The sequence below is a fragment of the Microtus pennsylvanicus genome, chromosome 1 (assembly GCF_037038515.1).
Source record: "Microtus pennsylvanicus isolate mMicPen1 chromosome 1, mMicPen1.hap1, whole genome shotgun sequence".
Lineage (NCBI taxonomy): Eukaryota > Metazoa > Chordata > Mammalia > Rodentia > Cricetidae > Microtus > Microtus pennsylvanicus.
This window is the reverse complement of record NC_134579.1, coordinates 190,239,245-190,257,391: the sequence shown is the minus strand read 5'-3', so window position 1 is coordinate 190,257,391 and position 18,147 is coordinate 190,239,245.

Below are 18,147 nucleotides of genomic sequence, written 5' to 3'. Positions count from 1 at the left end.
AGAAACAAGACCTAACAAGCACATCTTTTAATTCTCAGCTCATGACACACCATGAATGTCATCACGTTCCCGACACTTAATGTCAAACATAAAATATCCTTTCCTTCGTCATAGAACCACTTAAATATGCTACGGTGTAATTGGTAGTCCCTGTGGAAAACGAGTCAGTTTGAGGGAAGTGATTCTTTTCTTTTTGTAATACAGAAAAAAACTGTGGGAGTCAATGTCGCCACACAAACTCTAGATATGTAGCTTGACCGAACTCTCTGTTACAGTGACACAGAAAGACTTCAAGCATCATAAGATCTGTAAGCCTCCATTAAGATCTGGCATGGTAGCCTGGCCCTTCCACATAAAATTCCACGACAATTCAGGACCACAACTATGCTTTCACACACACTATTTCTGGTGATGGCTAGTTTTGGTACTTGCAGTAGAAAGCCATCTGAGCCTACATATAAAGAGTGTTCTAGTTTGTTTTTCCTGTTGCTGTGTTAGAACTCTGACCAACTGCAACTCAGGGACAGAAGGATTTATTTGGTTTACCACTTACAATCCATCATCAAGAAATTCCGAAACAGGAACTCAATGCAGAAACCTGGTGGCAGGAACTGTAGCCAAAAGTGTAGAGGAATTCTGCCTATGGGATTTCTCAGATTGCTTTCTTAAAACAACCCAGGGCCACCTGGCCAGGAATGGTATTAATCACGCCGGTCTGGGCCCTCCCAGACATTCCCACATCAATCATTAAGCAAGAAGATGTCTAACAGACATACCCATAGGTCAATATTATAGAAGAAATCTTCAGTTGAGGTTTCCTCTTTCCAAGTGACTTTACTTTGTGTCAAGTTGACAAAAACCGGCCACTATACAAAGGAATTTAAATCATTTGAAGCTGATGGAGTGTTTTATTCCGATACCAAACTTTAAGAGTTTGTCCGTGCCTTAAACTCTGATCTTGTCAAGTTCTTAAGACCTCTGCTTTTCTTTTTAAAGACACTTGATGTCCCCAGAAGCACATTGGCCTCAATGCTGGACTCTTTGTTACTTGAGAAAGAACTAATAAAATAAACACAAGTATCTAGACAAATTACCTAGAGAGACATGTCCATAGGAGATGTAGAAGTTGGTCAACATTCTTGGTTCATAGAGCAGGTAGTGTTTGTTTCTGTACATTTGGGGTCTTATTCAACAATGTCATTACTTGCATCAATTATTTGTATTTCCCTGTTTTCATCTGTTAATAAGAGTCTGAGAGTTTCACATGTAGGTATTCAATTTATTTTGAATATCAAAGCAGACCCACTGTTCTTTCTTAAAAAATACATAAAATCCCAATACAACAACAAAACCAAGAAAAATAAAACAACTCTCCAAAAGAAAACAAACAAACACAGCAAACTGTAACCAAATAAATCACTCATAAAAATCTATGAAGTCCATTACATGTTAGTCAACTACTCTTGAACGTGAGGCCTGTCCTGGGGTGGTTGATATTGTGTCGCTATATTGGAGAAAACTGATTTTTCTTATTTTAATAGGTATAAGTGGCAGTTCTGTTGTTAACCTTTACCCTAGTGACTAGGTATTCATTAACTAATTCATTCATTCATTCATATTTTAAAATATAACAAAATAAAAACATTAAGATAAAAGAAAAACCATCACGTCAATGTTAGACAAGACAAAACAACAGAAGGAAAGGAACCCAAGAGCAGGCATAAGAATTAGAGACCCACCCTCACACATTCAGAAATTCTATAAAAACACTAACTAGAAGTCATAACATAAGCATAGAGACCAGGCAGAGACCTGTGTAGGCCCGGTGCATGCTGCTTAAGTCTCCACGAGTTCATATGAGTTTTCTTCATGTTGATTTAGAGGGCTGTTGAGTAATATTAGTTTAAGATGTATTTGTTTATGCTGTGGAAAATTTGTTCAATGATCCAAAGATGTGTTGCCTCCTTTCTGATGCACTTGGTTAACTCTGTGAAGCTGCGTTTCTTTGCCTGTCTAAAACACCTGATTGGTCTAATAAAGAGCTGAACAGCCAATAGCAAGACAAGAGAGAGAAATTCTCTTTGGTGGGCAAAGAGAATAAATAGAAGTCTAGGCTTGTGAGAAGAGTGAGGGAGGGGCAAGAAAAGGAAAAGGAGAGGAGGATGCCAGGGGCTAGCCACATAGTCACACAGCTAGTCACAGAACAAGAAGGAAAGAAAGGCATATAGAATAGAAAGGTAAAAGCCAAGATGCAAAAGGTAGATGGGTTAATTTAAGTTAAGAAAAGCTGCCAGAAATAAACCAAGCTAAGGCTGGGAATTCATAAAAAATAATATGACTCTGTGTATTTATTTGGGAGCTGGGTGGTAGGCCCCCAAAGAGAAAAAAAATGACCAATTACAGAGGGTCTTGCTTTCTTGATGTCCTCCATCCCTTTTGGGCTTATACTTTTACTTCCTTTTCTTCTGTAGGGTTCCCTGAGCTCTGAGAGGAGGGACTTAGAGCCCTATGTTCCAAGGTCTCTCACTCTCTGTATAATGTCTGGCTGTCTTTATATTTGTTCCCATTTGCTTCAGGAGGAGTTTCTCTGATGAGAGCTGAGCAAGGCAGTGATCTTTGACTATATAAGAATGTCATTGAGAATCATTTTGGATAATGCTGACTTTCAACTCTCTGGGATCTAGAATCTAGACTCACCTAGTGGACAAGTCTCTGGGCAAGCCTATGCAAGATGGTCTAGATGAGGCTAATTGGATGGCAAGACTCATCCTAAAAAATGGTGGTCTCATTTCATTGGCCTTGGTCCATGGCTGAATTGAAAGGACAGAGTGAATGGAAGTTACTCTCTTGCTTGGACACAATGCAAACAACTGCTTTAAGGTTCTTGCCACCTGTCAGGATGGACTGTATCCTTCATGCAGGATCCAAAATAAACCCTGCTTCCATTAAGCTTGCTCCATGTCACGTGTTTTGTCACAGCCATAAGAAAAGTAGCTAGTGCAGCTATGTCACCAAAAGCTCACTATCTAATTATGTCTTGTTAGGGCAATGGGATAAAAAGGCAAATCTTAAAAATTACACTTATTTGCTTGATCATTTACTTGTGTATATGTATGTGTGGGACATACATGAGTCATGTTGCATGTATGGATATGAGAAGGCATCTCTTGGGAGTTGGATCACTTCTTCACCATGGGTGAACAGAGGATTGAATTTATGTTATCATGCTTGGCAGAAAGCTTCTTTACCCACCGAGTGAATCATCATGTCATTCCCAAGAGGCAACTAAAAATAATAAAGATATTGAATCTGTGTTTATGTGGATGTTTGTGTGGATGTTTGCCACATGTATACAAGTACCTGTGGAGGTCAGAAAAAAGTGTTGGATCTCCTGACAATGGAGTTAGAGCTAGTCATGACCTGACTGATGTGGATGCTGGGAACCAAACTCAGGTCCTCTAGGAGACCATCAAGTGATCATAACTACTGAACAATTTCTCCAGTCAACCAAAAGATAAATACCAGTCAGATCAGAAGAAAGGAAGGAAGGAAGACAGAAGGAAAGGAGGAAGAAAAGGATGAGAATGAGAATGATGAGAAAGAGTATTAGAAAAATTGCAAAATCAGTTGCAGTAAAAAAATATTATAGCCATAATCCTATATTTACCAGTAATAGTAATTATTATAAATTCAATAGACTTGGTATTTAGTAGGCATTTATTGTTTAGTAAGATGAAGAGAAATGACTAAAATATACATACACTGAGAGGTCATAAGTAAAAGAAGAAGAAAAGCTATGAAATCCAAATCTACCAAAAAATCTTCACATGCGCCAGTCAAAATGGTGTTGGGGGTGGGCAGAAATCACTAAGCATAAGGAGGATTTCTAGTCATGAAAACTTAATTCTTCAGATATACTGTGTTTGGACATCACAGTAAAGTTTCAAAACATTTAAGGCTCATGATAGGCACATTTACAAAAGGAGTGTAAGAATTTAGAAAATTTAGAATTCTTATGAGTTATTGGTGAACCAAGTAACAATTCTACATAAAAATTTGGTCAACATCATTAACAAGATTAACATGCAAGCCATGTAGTCCATGACACAGTAAATTTTGTTCTCAAACCTCCAAAGAAGAGTTGTGGACATTGGCCCATCCTAAAGTGCTATTACATAGGTTTTAGCTTCTAGAACATTTGCATAAATTACACATAAGAAATTGTATATGTGGGGAAGAAGTATACCTTTAAAAATTCATTTTAAAGAGTTGCAAGCCAACTCAGTTAAAGCCAAATAACAACACACACACACACACATTTTGACTTTTATATATAACTACCCTATGAATTAATGTGGAATCAGCTTCTTGAAGTATGTATTTATGATTTTTAATTAAATTTAAAAAGCAGAGGAGAACTATCTATTTTTGTTTCTTGAGTCAGTGGTTAAGGTTCAGTCCTTCTGAGAAACTTTCATTTTACCCAAGTTTTTATGTGTCTGAAAAACGCTTATTTCGGCTCTTTTCTTTTAAAGTCTCTGTATTATCTACTTATCTTATTTTTCATTTTTAAGATTGTTTATTTGTGCCATTTCATATTTTCCAAAGATCCTCAGCATGTCTATTTTATTAGTTTTTACCCCCCACGTGAACTTTTCCCTTAGCTGATTCCCTCTACTGTATATTTGTCTTGCGTTTGATTGATTTTCACTCTTATCTTTATAGTTTCCTTCCTTCTCCTCTCTCTGTGTTTATTTTGTTGTTCTCTTACTTGAGTTGCTTAGCTCATTTATTTTCGGCTCTCTTTTCTTCTTGTATAAGCACTCAGAGCAGTAAATTTGCCTTGAAGTACGCTTTGGTTCTAGTTCAGTACTTGGGTGTGTGGAACGTAGTGAAGTTGGGGTTCTTCCTGCGACTGATATAGAGGCGACAAAGCAGCCCTTGCAAAAGTGGCAGGCAAGGGCAGCAAATGATTGGTACCCCTCTACTGCATAGGTAAATTTTTTCGTAAGATAAAAAAATTGAGGCTGGAAGTTGAATTTGTTGTCGGGGCTGTAACATAAACACATTGATATGATTATTGTTTATGCTTCCTCAAACTTGCCTTAAAAAACATGCCTAACAGAAGAAATACATAACAACACAGCTCAGTATCGAGGCTCTGTCTAGAGAACAAAACCAACAATATAAATAGTAAAGTGGGGCTAGCAGACTAACAGTTTGTAGATGGAAACGGTGCATTGGTTTTCCTGCTTCTCAGACCCGAATAAACATACAGAAACTGTATTAATTACAACACTGTTTGGCCAATAGCTTATGCATATTCTTAGTTAGCTCTTGCATCTTAAATTGCCCGTTTCTAATAATCAATGCATCACCACTAGACTGTGGCTTACTGGTAGGGTTCTGGTGTCTTTCTCCTTTGGCAGCTACATGGCATCTCCCTGACTCTGTCTTCTTTACTCTGTCTTCTTTCTCTGTGCCTTTAGTTAAGTTTTCTCCACCTACCTATATTCTGCCCAGTCATAGACCAAAATAGCTTCTTTATTAACCAATGGTAATAAAACATTTTTACAGAATACAGAGGGAAATCCCACATCAACAGTTTATTAAAACCAGAAATTATAAGACTATGAGATGTTAAACACATGTAGACTAAATAACTATAAATAAAATAAAAATGAAAAGACAATAAAAGAATTTATGAAGATTTCATGCTAGACAAATCTGAAAACTACAGGATTAAAAAATGCCAAAATTGACATTGGTATAAAATTTAATAGTGTGGAGTACATTAGTCGTAATTAAGGAAATCAACCTAGAAGAAAAGCTACATCCTCAAAGAAAAGATAATCCTTAATTAAAATCTTCATGCTCAGAAAATTCTAGAAGAAACTCACGAAACTCTTGAGGTATAAGAGCAGCCATTTGGCTTTTGAAATGAGGAAACTATAGGTTGACCTGAAGCCTGGCTCAGAAACTCTAGAGAAAAATGGAACCACCAAATTTGTAGGAAAGTGGATGTACTTAAAGTATCAAGTGAGGTTATGCAATCTCAGAGAGAAAACAAATTCCACATTCTCCCTCATATGCAGAATCCAGCCAACCATACATGTAAATGTGCAGATGAATGCACATGCGAGCACGGTATAACATAAAAAGAAAATAAGAAAGACCAAATGTTAGGGGATTGAGCAGGTAATGGGCACGAGTTATGAAAGAGGGTATAAAGTTAATTGTTTTTCTAGTTCTAACTCTGTTGTGGGTTTTTGTTTTTGGTAGTAGAAAGATGCACAAAATATTTGTGAGAGTAAACATGTGTAATCCAATGTAAGGCTGCACAGCTGTATTCCAAAAGTGTGTAATCCAATGTAAGGCTGCACAGCTGTATTCCAAAAGTGTGTAATCCAATGTAAGGCTGCACAGCTGTATTCCAAAAGTGTGTAATCCAATGTAAGGCTGCACAGCTGTATTCCAAAAGTGTGTAATCCAATGTAAGGCTGCACAGCTGTATTCCAAAAGTGTGTAATCCAATGTAAGGCTGCACAGCTGTATTCCAAAAGTGTGTAATCCAATGTAAGGCTGCACAGCTGTATTCCAAAAGTGTGTAATCCAATGTAAGGCTGCACAGCTGTATTCCAAATGGCCACTGCAAGCAAATAGGAGTTTTTCAATATGCAAAGACTTTGAGTCTAGTTAATTTTGGTGTCTAATTTTTTTATTTGTAAATTATTTTTCTTGTTTTTGTTTTCCTTTTTTTCATGTTGGGGTCAGGGTTTCTCTGTGTAGCCCTGGTTGTCCTAGAATTCACTCTGTAGACCACGTTCGCCTTGAACTCAGAGATCTGCCTGTCTCTGGCTCCTGAGGGCTGGGATTAAAGGTGTGCACCATAATTGCCTGGCTATTTGCAATTTTTAGCAATAAAATTTATAAAATTTAATAAAGAAGATAAAAAGCCTGGACTAGCATAGTATAAGAACAGGAAATTATGAACAAACAATACCTAAGAATAGATTCTGAGCCACTAATTAAATATGAGGCAACAAAATAAATGGAATTAACATTTCCAGAACATTCCATACAACAGCAACAAACAGAGCACACATTCTTCTAGGAGGATCATATTTTCGGGCAGAGAACAAGCTTCAGCATGTTTATTAAGCCCCAGATCCTATCAATCCTCTTTTCTGACGAGAGCAGAATGAAACTGCTAATTAATCATAGAAAGAATTCCAGAAAATTCATAAATACACAGAGATTAAAAAGGAGAGCCCTCAATCAAATGGGTCAAAGACAGATATAATTGAAAGAATGATTATCCAATGAGAAGCAAAAACTGAAGCACAGCTACCTTAAACTTGCAGAATGCAGGATTAAGTATACCTAAAAGGGATTGTAGACCATAAATGTCTCTATCATCAAAGAGTAACTTTAGCGGAACATACATACTACATAGGACAAGTTTGGCTAAACATACAGACAACCTAGGAGAGGAAGAAATTAACACTAAAGGTAACAGAATGAAGCAAATGTTAAATATCTAAGCAAAATAAGTGAAATATATGGTGAAATAACAGTAGAAAGATCAATGGAAAAGACCCAGACAACCAAAGAAGCTTTAGCTAGACTAAGAAAAAATAGATTAAAATAGAGCCAGAAATCAAAGAGGAAAAACTACACCTGCTAGCAACAGTCCTAGAGAGGAACATAGGCGAGCACCATGTACCACTGACTGTCTACAAACTGGACAACCTAGAGAAATGACGTTCCTCCTGCCATCCATAGCAGAGTGATGAGTCCAGTGATATCCACTGAGTTAGGTGGAAATGAGAAGGGGCTCATGGCCCAGGGACTCCTGAATTTTAACTAGACATCTTTAATACGATCTTTTTTTTCCAGGACTCTTTGCCCCGTCTTTTCCTCTTCTACCTCCCTTTTTTCTTTCTGTGTTTTTATTCTGCACACACCCAACTTCTTTTCTCTCCCACTCTTTTTCTTCTGGCACAGGCTAAAAAGCAGTTTTTCCAGACAGTGTTTTTAAGTGTTCGTGTAGAAGGCAAACCTTTCCCAATAAATGAAGCAAAAACGAGTAGCTTTTAATTTGGAGGAGTGGGAATGTGGGTGTTTCTTGTATCATTCTTTACTTTGCTATCTTTTAAATGTCATTTTCAAAACTAAGAAAATGTCTCATGGCGCCCAGTTTTCGCCCTGGACAGATGTTCTCGGTGAAGTTCTTTGCACTAATTTCTAGAATTAGTCTAAACTTCGGCACCACTGCTTGTTAGGAAAGCCTTTTACTGTGATTATCTCTAATGTTTAATCATAAGTTCTGAGTTTCTCAGCATAGTATTCAGTGATTATTTTTTTTGAACAGTCAAAACTAGACAGAAAAATATGCAGTTTCTTGCAAAAACTTGCACTTCTTCTGGATACCAAAAATAAGTTCATAGTCTCGGGGATAAAAAGCAGGCATTCAGAATGCTTAAAAGATAAAAGGAATCCTTATCTTGCCTCGAAATAAATATGTACATGTCAGTTTTCTCATAAAATTCATTCCTCCGGATTGGCAACCTTTCCCACAGTCATGGCAAACCTTGGTTATGTTCAATGCCTGGAAGATATCCCTGTCCCTGGAATAGGGTGGGACACAGTCCCACTAGAATAGCATGTTGAGGTGACAGTGACAACATCCTCCTTTAGGGTAGCCACTCTCAGGGGCAGTATGATCTCCCGTGGGAAACAGTACCCATGATGTAATGTTATTTGACAGAGACCCAACATGAAAGGGAATTTTATTTTTCCTACGACACAGACATTGCTCTCATGATTATGGTTTTCAAAACGGCTTATTTCAGTTTTTCCAATGATTATTGGGGGAAAACTGAGTTCACTGGGACCCATGCTCTTTGGAAGTATGTCTGTACCATGAGGGAAGTACTGAGGTGGTCTTGAATGTTTTAAGGTCAGGAAAATCAGAGATGGGCATAAAACAGACCTTTTTATGGGCCATCTTGATTGATGTCCAGAGTGCAGACTCCAGACCTAGATGACGATCTGGACAGAGTCTTCTGAGGTCCCTTGAACATAATTTGTAGGTTATGGCTACTTATATTCTTTCACGGTCATGCTGATGACATCATTAATGAAATGATGAACACACATGACGGATGGTTATCATGGGCTGCTCTTTGCATCAGCAGCTTACCCAGGCTTTGTCTGTCTTGTTATTTGCGTCTCCTTATCCTATCTGCTTGAGGCATTCATAGCTTATTGCAATATGTAATTTCTTACATTAAAGCATATTTCTCCTATCAACTTTGCCTTTCTCCACTCTTTGGGTGAGTATGGGAAACGAACAACACTTTATCACAAGCTTTTGTCTTTCTCATTTTAGATGCCTGTTGATCAATTTTGAATGTTACAGTTAAAAAATAGAGTAAAATCCCACAGTTATAGCCATGTTGTACTCTAGTCTTTTTTAAAGTAGTAGTTAAGTGTCATTGTTGAACTACATCATAGCATAAACTTGTGGTTGATATTCCTGCAAACAACAGCCAGTTCTAACCCTGATGCTTCTCTAAGGCCACTGCATAATACTCTCTAGTTGATTATATTTCGTTACAGACTAGAGTGAATTCTGAGGGTCCTATGCAATCAATGAAAAAAAAAAGGAATTTTAGTTTAAAGAACATGTATAGTTTTATATGAACTAACCTTAATATCTGGAAAACATTTTCCTACTGAGTACAGTCTTAAAGTCTTTTTTTTGTGAATCTATTGTGTATTAAGTTGAACCATTAGAATTTGACAAGATTGAAAAGTTAGGTCTAAAAGACTCTGAAGAGTTGAACATTTCTTTCCCTGCCCATGGGAGTTACCTTAGGTTGCTTGACCAAGTCTAAAACGACTTTGAATTAGTAAGTTTTTGTCATAAGATAATAATAAGGTTGCTTAAGTGCAAAGAGAACTCTTCAATAATGAAATGTATGGGACAAGTGATTTCAATATGCATTCAAGGTGTTGACAAAGAACCACTATTCTGATGAACAGTAGACCTTGAACACTTACAGTAATGTATCTGCCCTCAAACACCACTGATAAATGCCGTTGAGAGCTAACGAACCTCGCGAAAAATCATTTTTGTTTTGCTGTTTAGGGAATGTGACTACTTTGGCGAAACTATGGCAAGGTTATTCCAGTTACAACTTTTATTATCAAGATTATTTTAAAGTGTTTTCTAAAACTAAATTGAAATAACAGAAACTTTTGGTATTGCATGATTTACAATAAAGAATAAAAAATTCCCACCTCCTCATGCTGTCTTCCAGAAAGTTCTTTAATAGCTTTAAATCATGTACCTCATGAGGCAAATATAACCTAACATGAAAAGATGTGAAATATATAGTATTTTTTTTTCATGGACCAGGAGAGGATGCCAAGATCAGAATGACTAGTGTTTTCCTTGCTGGCTAGGCTAGTTGGACGGCTGTAGTGTTGTTCTGGTTTCATTTTTTGTTTCTGTGATACGCCGCCCCAACCAAAACCTACTGGGGAGAAAGGAGTATATTTAAGCTTAATTTGAAATTACTATCCATTATTATGGGGAAGTCAAGGCAGAAATTTTAATCAGCTAGCCACATCATATCCATAGTCAAGAGTAAAGAGAAATGAATGCATACATGACCACTTGCTTGTTGGTTGGTAGCTGGCTGGATTTTTCTGTTTTTATGCTGTTCAGGGTCCCCTGACTGGGGGATGATACCATCCACAATAGACAGAGGCTTTCCATATTAATAAGTAATAAGACAATCCCTCAGACACACATACACACACAGGCCAACCTAGTTGCCTTTGAGACTGTGAGACATTGCCTTATTGAGACTCTCTTTTCGGGTTATTCCAGGTTGTATCATGTTGGAGATTAAAACTAACCATCATTATTATGTTTGTTGACAGGATCAGGTTGTTGAAATGATGCAGTCACTGAACAGTTTCCAGCATCACTTTGTTCCACCAAACCTTACTCTTTCCTTTAGAGTAAAGAGTCAATTCTGAATCTTTTCTTTTGGGATGATATATACTATAGACACATTTGAGAAGCTAGCTTTCCCCCCTTTTATTGAAAATAGATTATTTTCTCATACAATATATCCTGATTACAGTGTCCACTTCCTCTACTCCTCCTAGTTTCTCCCTACCTCCCCTCCCATCAGGATCTACTCCCTTTCTGTCTCTCATTAGTACAGACTTCTAAGAGATAACAACAAAACATAACAAAATAAAATATAATAAGATAAAAAATATTGTACTGAAGTTGGACAAGGCAAATTCACAGAAGGAGAAGAGCCAAGAAGGCATAAAAGTCCCAGAGCCACTTATTCACCCACTCTGGAGTCCCATAAAAACACTAAACTAAGAAACACTGTCTCGAAAAACCAAAAAAAAAAAAAAAAAAAAAAAAGAAAAGAAAAGAAAAAAAAGAAACCCACTCAACTGAAGATCTCCTCTCAGAGCTCAGGGAACCCACAGTAGAGGAGGCTGAAAGAGAGTAAGAGCCAGATGTAATGGAGGACACCAAGATAACAAGGTCCTCTAAATTAACTGAGCAAAGCTCATATAAGCTCACAGATATTGAAGCAGCAAGCACAGGGCCTGCACAGAGTCTGCACCAGGTCCTCTGTGTGTATTGTTTCTTTCAGTTTAGTGATTTTTTTTAAATGGGAAGATAAATTTTGATTAACATAAGCTTCCTATAATTGCGATTTCTACCCAAAGGGCTTATCAGATTCACATATGGATAAATACATTTTTGTCTGGATGTTTGTGATTCCAAAGTAGATGAAATGAACAATAAAGATGCCTAGTATCATTTATTTCTGGAGAGGCAGAAACTCAAGTTTCCTAGAAATTGGCTAAATTAAATTAAAAATTAACATGAAATTTCCAAGGTATAAAAGTATGATCCCGTTTGCTATTGAGTACACAGAAGAGGGGCAGCACCTGATACTGGCCACTAGGAAGCACGATTGAAGTTCTTCTGAAGGGTTTCCACATTCTGGAAGATGCTGCCTCTCTTCATAATAAGCTGCTTTATTACATCATTCTTAAGTCTATAGCTCTTAGAGTGGTCATCCATGAGGGACAAAGTGCATGGAATGCACCCTGCTCCTCCTTCCCTGAATGACATGCAAGTAAGATGATATTAGAGCTTGCCGGCATGTTAAGATACCAATGTCCATATGTCTCTTGTGACATATGGAATCTCTCACAGAGTGTTTCTTTCTCTCACATAGTGTTCACTCTATGAATCTTTTCCTTGTCTTAGAATCTGAGTCCTTCTGAGAATGGTGCATATGTGATTTATTTTCACTGGGAGAAAAGTAGGGAGACTCTCTGATCTACTTTTACTCAGATAGACTGATCTTGTTCTCCGTGGGTCACATTCTTCCAGCTTAAATTTCCTTTGCTTTTCTTTGTGGCTTACTCTAACTATATGTTCCTCAATTTGTCACAATTCTGTTGGCATTTTTTTCTGAGATACCGTTTATCCTGGAATAAGCTGCTTTACACTTGTGCCATTGTGTCGTCGTCGTCGTCTTCTTCTTCTTCTTCTTCTTCTTCTTCTTCTTCTTCTTCTTCTTCTTCTTCTTCTTCTTCTTCTTCTTCTTCTTCTTCTTCTTCTTCTTCTTCTTCTTGTGTTCATGTATTGCTTTTATTGGTTAATGAATAAAGAAACTGGCTTTGGGCAGAACTTAGGTAGGTGGAGAAGACAGAACTGAATTCTGGGAAGAAGGGCAGAGTCAGAGAAGCCATGGATCTTCTGCCTGAGATGGATGCTGGTTATAATCTTGTTAGTAAGCCACAGTCACATGGCTATACACAGATTAATAGAAATGGGTTAAATTAAGATATAAGAATTAGACAATAAGAAACTAGAGCTAATGGGCCAAGTAGTGTTTTAATGAATACAGTTTCTGTGTAATTATTTCAGGTGTAAGCTAGCTGGGCAGCCGGGACAAACAAAGGGTCCCCTCTTCTTACAACATTCTTCTTCTTCTCTTCCTCCTCCTTCTTTTTTTTTTGGTTTTTCAAGACAGGGTTTCTATGTAGCTTTGGAACTTGTCCTAGAACTGGAACTAGCTCTTGTAGACCAGGTTGGCCTTGAACTCATAGAGATCCACCTGCCTCTGCTTTCTGAATGCTGGGATTAAAGGTGTGTACCACCATTGCCCGGCTAACCACTGTGTCTTTTTGGTTTACTTGTAGATAAACTTATCTTTTATCTATTTCTGACCATTACCCATGGCCTCAGCTCCTATGGCCCCAAATATAAAGTATCTGTGTATATACACACTTGAATTGTTTAACTTATACAAACATTCAAGTGTATATATTTTGGATAAGTTTGTCAATGCTTGATTATATATTATTTTGTTTGTTTGTACGGTGTTGGGGATGGAGCCAAGGATCTCATGCACACTAGGCTGCTGACCTACCCCTCATTTTCATCTCCAGTCTTGATTGCATATTCCTAAAGCTGTCATTCTTTCTCTTTATTTTCCTTAGTATTTTGAGAGTTAAGAATTTAGGAAGTGGTTTTGGGGCTGTGCAAGCCTCATACAGGGTCATTCATGTAGCTGTGATCAGATGGTGCCTGGAGCTGCTCTTTTCTGTAGACTTAGCTTGGCATGATGTTCAAGGTAGTTTACTCCCACCACCGATGTTTGCTATCAGTGATGCAGACTGGAGCACCAAGGTGGAACTCTTTCACATGGTTGTCAGGATAGTTTGTACATCTTTTGTGATGGTTGACTTTCTTTTTAGCAAGAACTCCAAGAATTCCAGGGAAAAGTTGTTCAAGGTTTTCTGATCTGGACTCCAGAATTACCTAGCTTACATGGCATTGCTTTTTCATAAATCCATCAGTATGCATTCCAGCTCCTGATAGAAGAAATATCAATCAAATTGGTGGTGAAATTATGAATGATTAATGTCTATATTTTGGCTACAAACAAATAGCCATTCTCTCCACATTTAAAATACACTTATCTTCTCTCCAAAGTCCCCCATGTGGGATTCCTGAGTGCATCTCATATGATTTGAACAGGATTTAGAGATCCAGAATCTCATGACCTGTGGAATTATAAGGGGGAGTCTATTAGTGGAATTTCTGGAGTCCAGCCCTATGGGTACCATTTTTTATCTGGAGATTATCATATAGAGATAAGATCACTAAATCAGAGGTTTATTATTCACTAATTATGAATTATATATAATTTATTATGTTTTACATTGCTAAGAGAAAAGGGTTGATTAGGCATCAAATAAGTGATATTACAAAAGGGAGAATAAAAAATGCATAGATGTAATGTCTTAGTGATTGGGATTCCCCTTTGTATGCTATGAGTATGTTTTATTACCATTGGTTAAGAAAGAAACTCTCATGGCCTATGGCAGGGCAGAATATAGGTAGGAGGGAAAACTAAACTGAATGCAGGGAGAAAGAAGACAGGGTCAGACAAATGCCATGAAGTTTCCAGATAAAGATGCCAGAACCTTACTTGTAAGCCACAGCTTTGTGGAGATACATAAATTAGTAATTTAATTATTTAAAATGTAAGAACTAGCCAGAAATATGCCTGAGCCATTGACCAAAGCAGTAGATTTTTATTAACCAATGGTAATAGAACATATTCATAGCATACAAAGGGGAATCCCACATAACATTAATATGACTGATGTGCTAAATCCTTACTGGATATTTAAAATTAGTGGTCAACACTATTCTCTGGCACTGTCTGTGAATTTTGGTTTGCCTTTGAATCTTGCTTCTACCCAAATGTGTCTTTTCTTTCCATCAGAATTGAGTCCTAGTGCAAGAAAATATTTTCTCTCGGTTGTTTCCTGCTGTAAGGCTTCACTGAATTTTGTACCATGTCCATTTCAACCCAAGGCGATGGAATTTCTTTAAAACCTTAGAAACTTCCTGTGTACCAATTTGAAATCTATCCCACGAGATAAACTCAGCACTTATAAACTTCTTTCAGGGTAGCCTGCCTCCACTTTGAGATGCCTGGGAAGTTGTTGCAAAGCCAGACTCACGATCCTCACAGGCTTTTTAGAAGTAAGAGCCAGAGAGCATGCCTGAATATATCAGGAAGGACTTTGGCTGTTTGAAAATGACTCTAATTCAGACACTTTCACAATTAGACCCATGTAGTTTTATATTATTATACGACCACAGTTCAAGAGATTTGATAAAATCCTAAAACACTTTGCTGGGAAAGACTGGAAATCATTACATTTGAGAATACAACCTTGAAATAAAAAATCCTTTCTTTGATCTCTCTTGCTCTGCGCATGCATTATGTATGGGCATGAAACCTCAGTTGAATATCTTATCTTGCATCCTTCCTGGAACAGCTCCTTATCTAGTTATATCATTCATATAATTTTTCTTTCTGCATTTTGTATAATTTTTATTTTTAACTCTCATGTCAATTTACTTTGTTTTTGTCTTTAATGATCTTAATAACTTTATTTTGTCTTTTTTCTGTTTTTATTTTAATAAAATAGAATTTTTTAGTAATCTATATTCTTATTATGGTTTCCCTGCTCCCAACTCCTCTAAGTTCTTCCCCATGTCCTCTTCCATTCAAATACACACTCTTTCTGTTTCTTGTTAGGAAACTAAAGAATAATAATGAAATAAAACAAAATAAGGTAAAAGAAAAACAAGCAAACCATAATAGAATAAAACAGAAGGAAAAGAACCAAAGAAAAATCACAGGAAACGCATATAGACACAGAATCACACACTGGAATCACATAAAAACACAAACACAGAAGCCATAACATATGCACAAAAGGACATGTATAGTTTTTTTTTAAAAAAAAAGTTGTGAGAAAACACTATGAGACGTGGAACCTGCAGACGCCACTGAATTTGTTTTGTGTTGGTCATCTACTGCTGGGTAGTTTGTCCCTAGTGAGTCTCTGTTGGGGAGAAATTTGTCATTTGTGAGTGGCTATTAATTGGAGACAGTTTCTGGGTTAGGGATGTGGACCATGTCCACTTCTCCCAGGGCTGGGACTCCACCTGGCACACATCCATGGACATTCTGTCCACATTGCCATGGTCTCTGTGAGTTCATATCTGCATTAGTCCTCTGGTGTATAGAATGTTTGCTTCCTTGGAGTTTTCCATCCCCTCTGGCTCTTAGACCAGTTCTAACTTTTCTTTCACAAGGTTCCCTGAGCCCTGAGGGGAGGAATTTGATGGACATCTCATTTAAGATTGAGTGTTCCAAGGTCTCTTACTCTCTGCATAATGTCTGGCTTTAGATCTCTGTATTTTCTCCCATCTGAAGTAGGATGAATCTTCTCTGATGATGAATGAGCAAGGTACAATCTATGACTATAGCAGAATGTCTTTAGGGGTCATTTTCCTGCTATGTTCCTTAAGAAGAACAGTAGTAGTTGTTATTTCCCTAGGTCCATGGCATATCCACTCTTAGGTATGTTTTTGGACACCTGAGCAGTGTCCAGCATGGGTCCTATCTCATGGAGTGAACCTTAAATATAATCAGATGTTGGGTGGTTACTCTCACAAACTTTCTGCCACTATCATACTACTGCGTATTGCAGGCAGATCACCATTGTAGAGCTAAGGGTTTGTAGCTGAGTTGGTGTTTACCTTTCTCAGAATTGTTTTAGCCATCTTGTTTTTTGTATTGTGTATGTTTGCATATGAAGCTGAAAATTGTTTTTTCAAATTCCATGAAGAATTGTGTTGGAATTTTGATGGAGATTGCGTTGAATTTGTAGATAGTTTAGTAGGACGACCAATTTTACCAGTCCACGAAAATGGGAGATATTTCTATCTTCTGATATCTTCTTCAATTTCTTTCTTCAGTATCTCAAAGTTTTTATCATATAAGTCTTTCACTTTCTTGGTTAGTTACTCCAAGATATTTTTTTTCTTAAGGCATTGTAGCAAGTATTTCCTCCTTAATTTCTTTATCTGTTAGTCTGTTTGTTGTTTGTATATAGGTAGGTTACCGAATTTTTGTGTATTTATTTTGCATCCTGCTACTTTGCTGAAAGTGTTTAACAGCTATGGGAGTTTTCTTGTGGTCTTATGTATACAATCATATAATCTGCAAATAAAGCTACTTTGATTTCTTCCTTTACTATTTGTATCCCCTTGATCACCAGCTAAGACTTCAAGTACTGTATTGACTAGGTATGGAAAGAGTGATCTACCTTGTCTTGTTTTTGATTTTAGTGGTAATGCTTTGGGTTCCTCTTCATTTAGGTTGATGTTGGCTATGGGCTTGCTGTAAATTGCCTCTATTATTTTGAGTTGTGTGGCTTGTATCCCTAGTGTCATCAGAACTTTTATCTTGAAGGGATGTTAAATTTTGTCAAAGGCCTTTTCTGAATCTAATGATGTGATCACCTGGTTTTTGTCTTCCAGTTTGTTTATATGGTAGAACACATTTATCAATATATGTATGTTGAACCATCTCTGCATCTCTGGGGTGAATATTTGATGATGGTGTGTAGTGATGAGGCGAGCAGGCCTGCTTTTCATCCTGCCCTGCTCCCGTATGGTTAGCTTTGCCCCAGAATAATTACACACGAAAACTGTATTCATTTAAACACCGCCTGGACCATTAGCTCTAGCCTCTTACTGGCTAACTCTCACATCTTGATTAACCCATTTCTAATAATCTGTGTAGCACCGCGGAGTGGTGGCTTACCAGAAAGATTCTAACCTATGTCCATCTTGGGCCGGAGCTTCATGGCGATTGCCTGACTCTGCTTCTTTCTCCCAGCATTTTGTTCGGTCTTCTCTGCCTATCTAAGTTCTGCCCTATCAAAAAGCCAAGGCAGTTTCTTTATTAACCAATGAAATTAACACATAGACAGAAGACCCACCTACATTAATGGTGGATGATCTTTTTGGATGTATTATTATATTTGGTTTGAAAGCATTTTATTGAGAACTTTCACATCTATGTTTATCAGAGAAGTTGGTCTGTAATTCTTTTTCTTTATTTGGTCTTTATGTAGTTTATGCACCAGAATAACTGTGACCACATAAAATGAATTGGGCAATGTCCCTTCTGTTTTCATATTGTG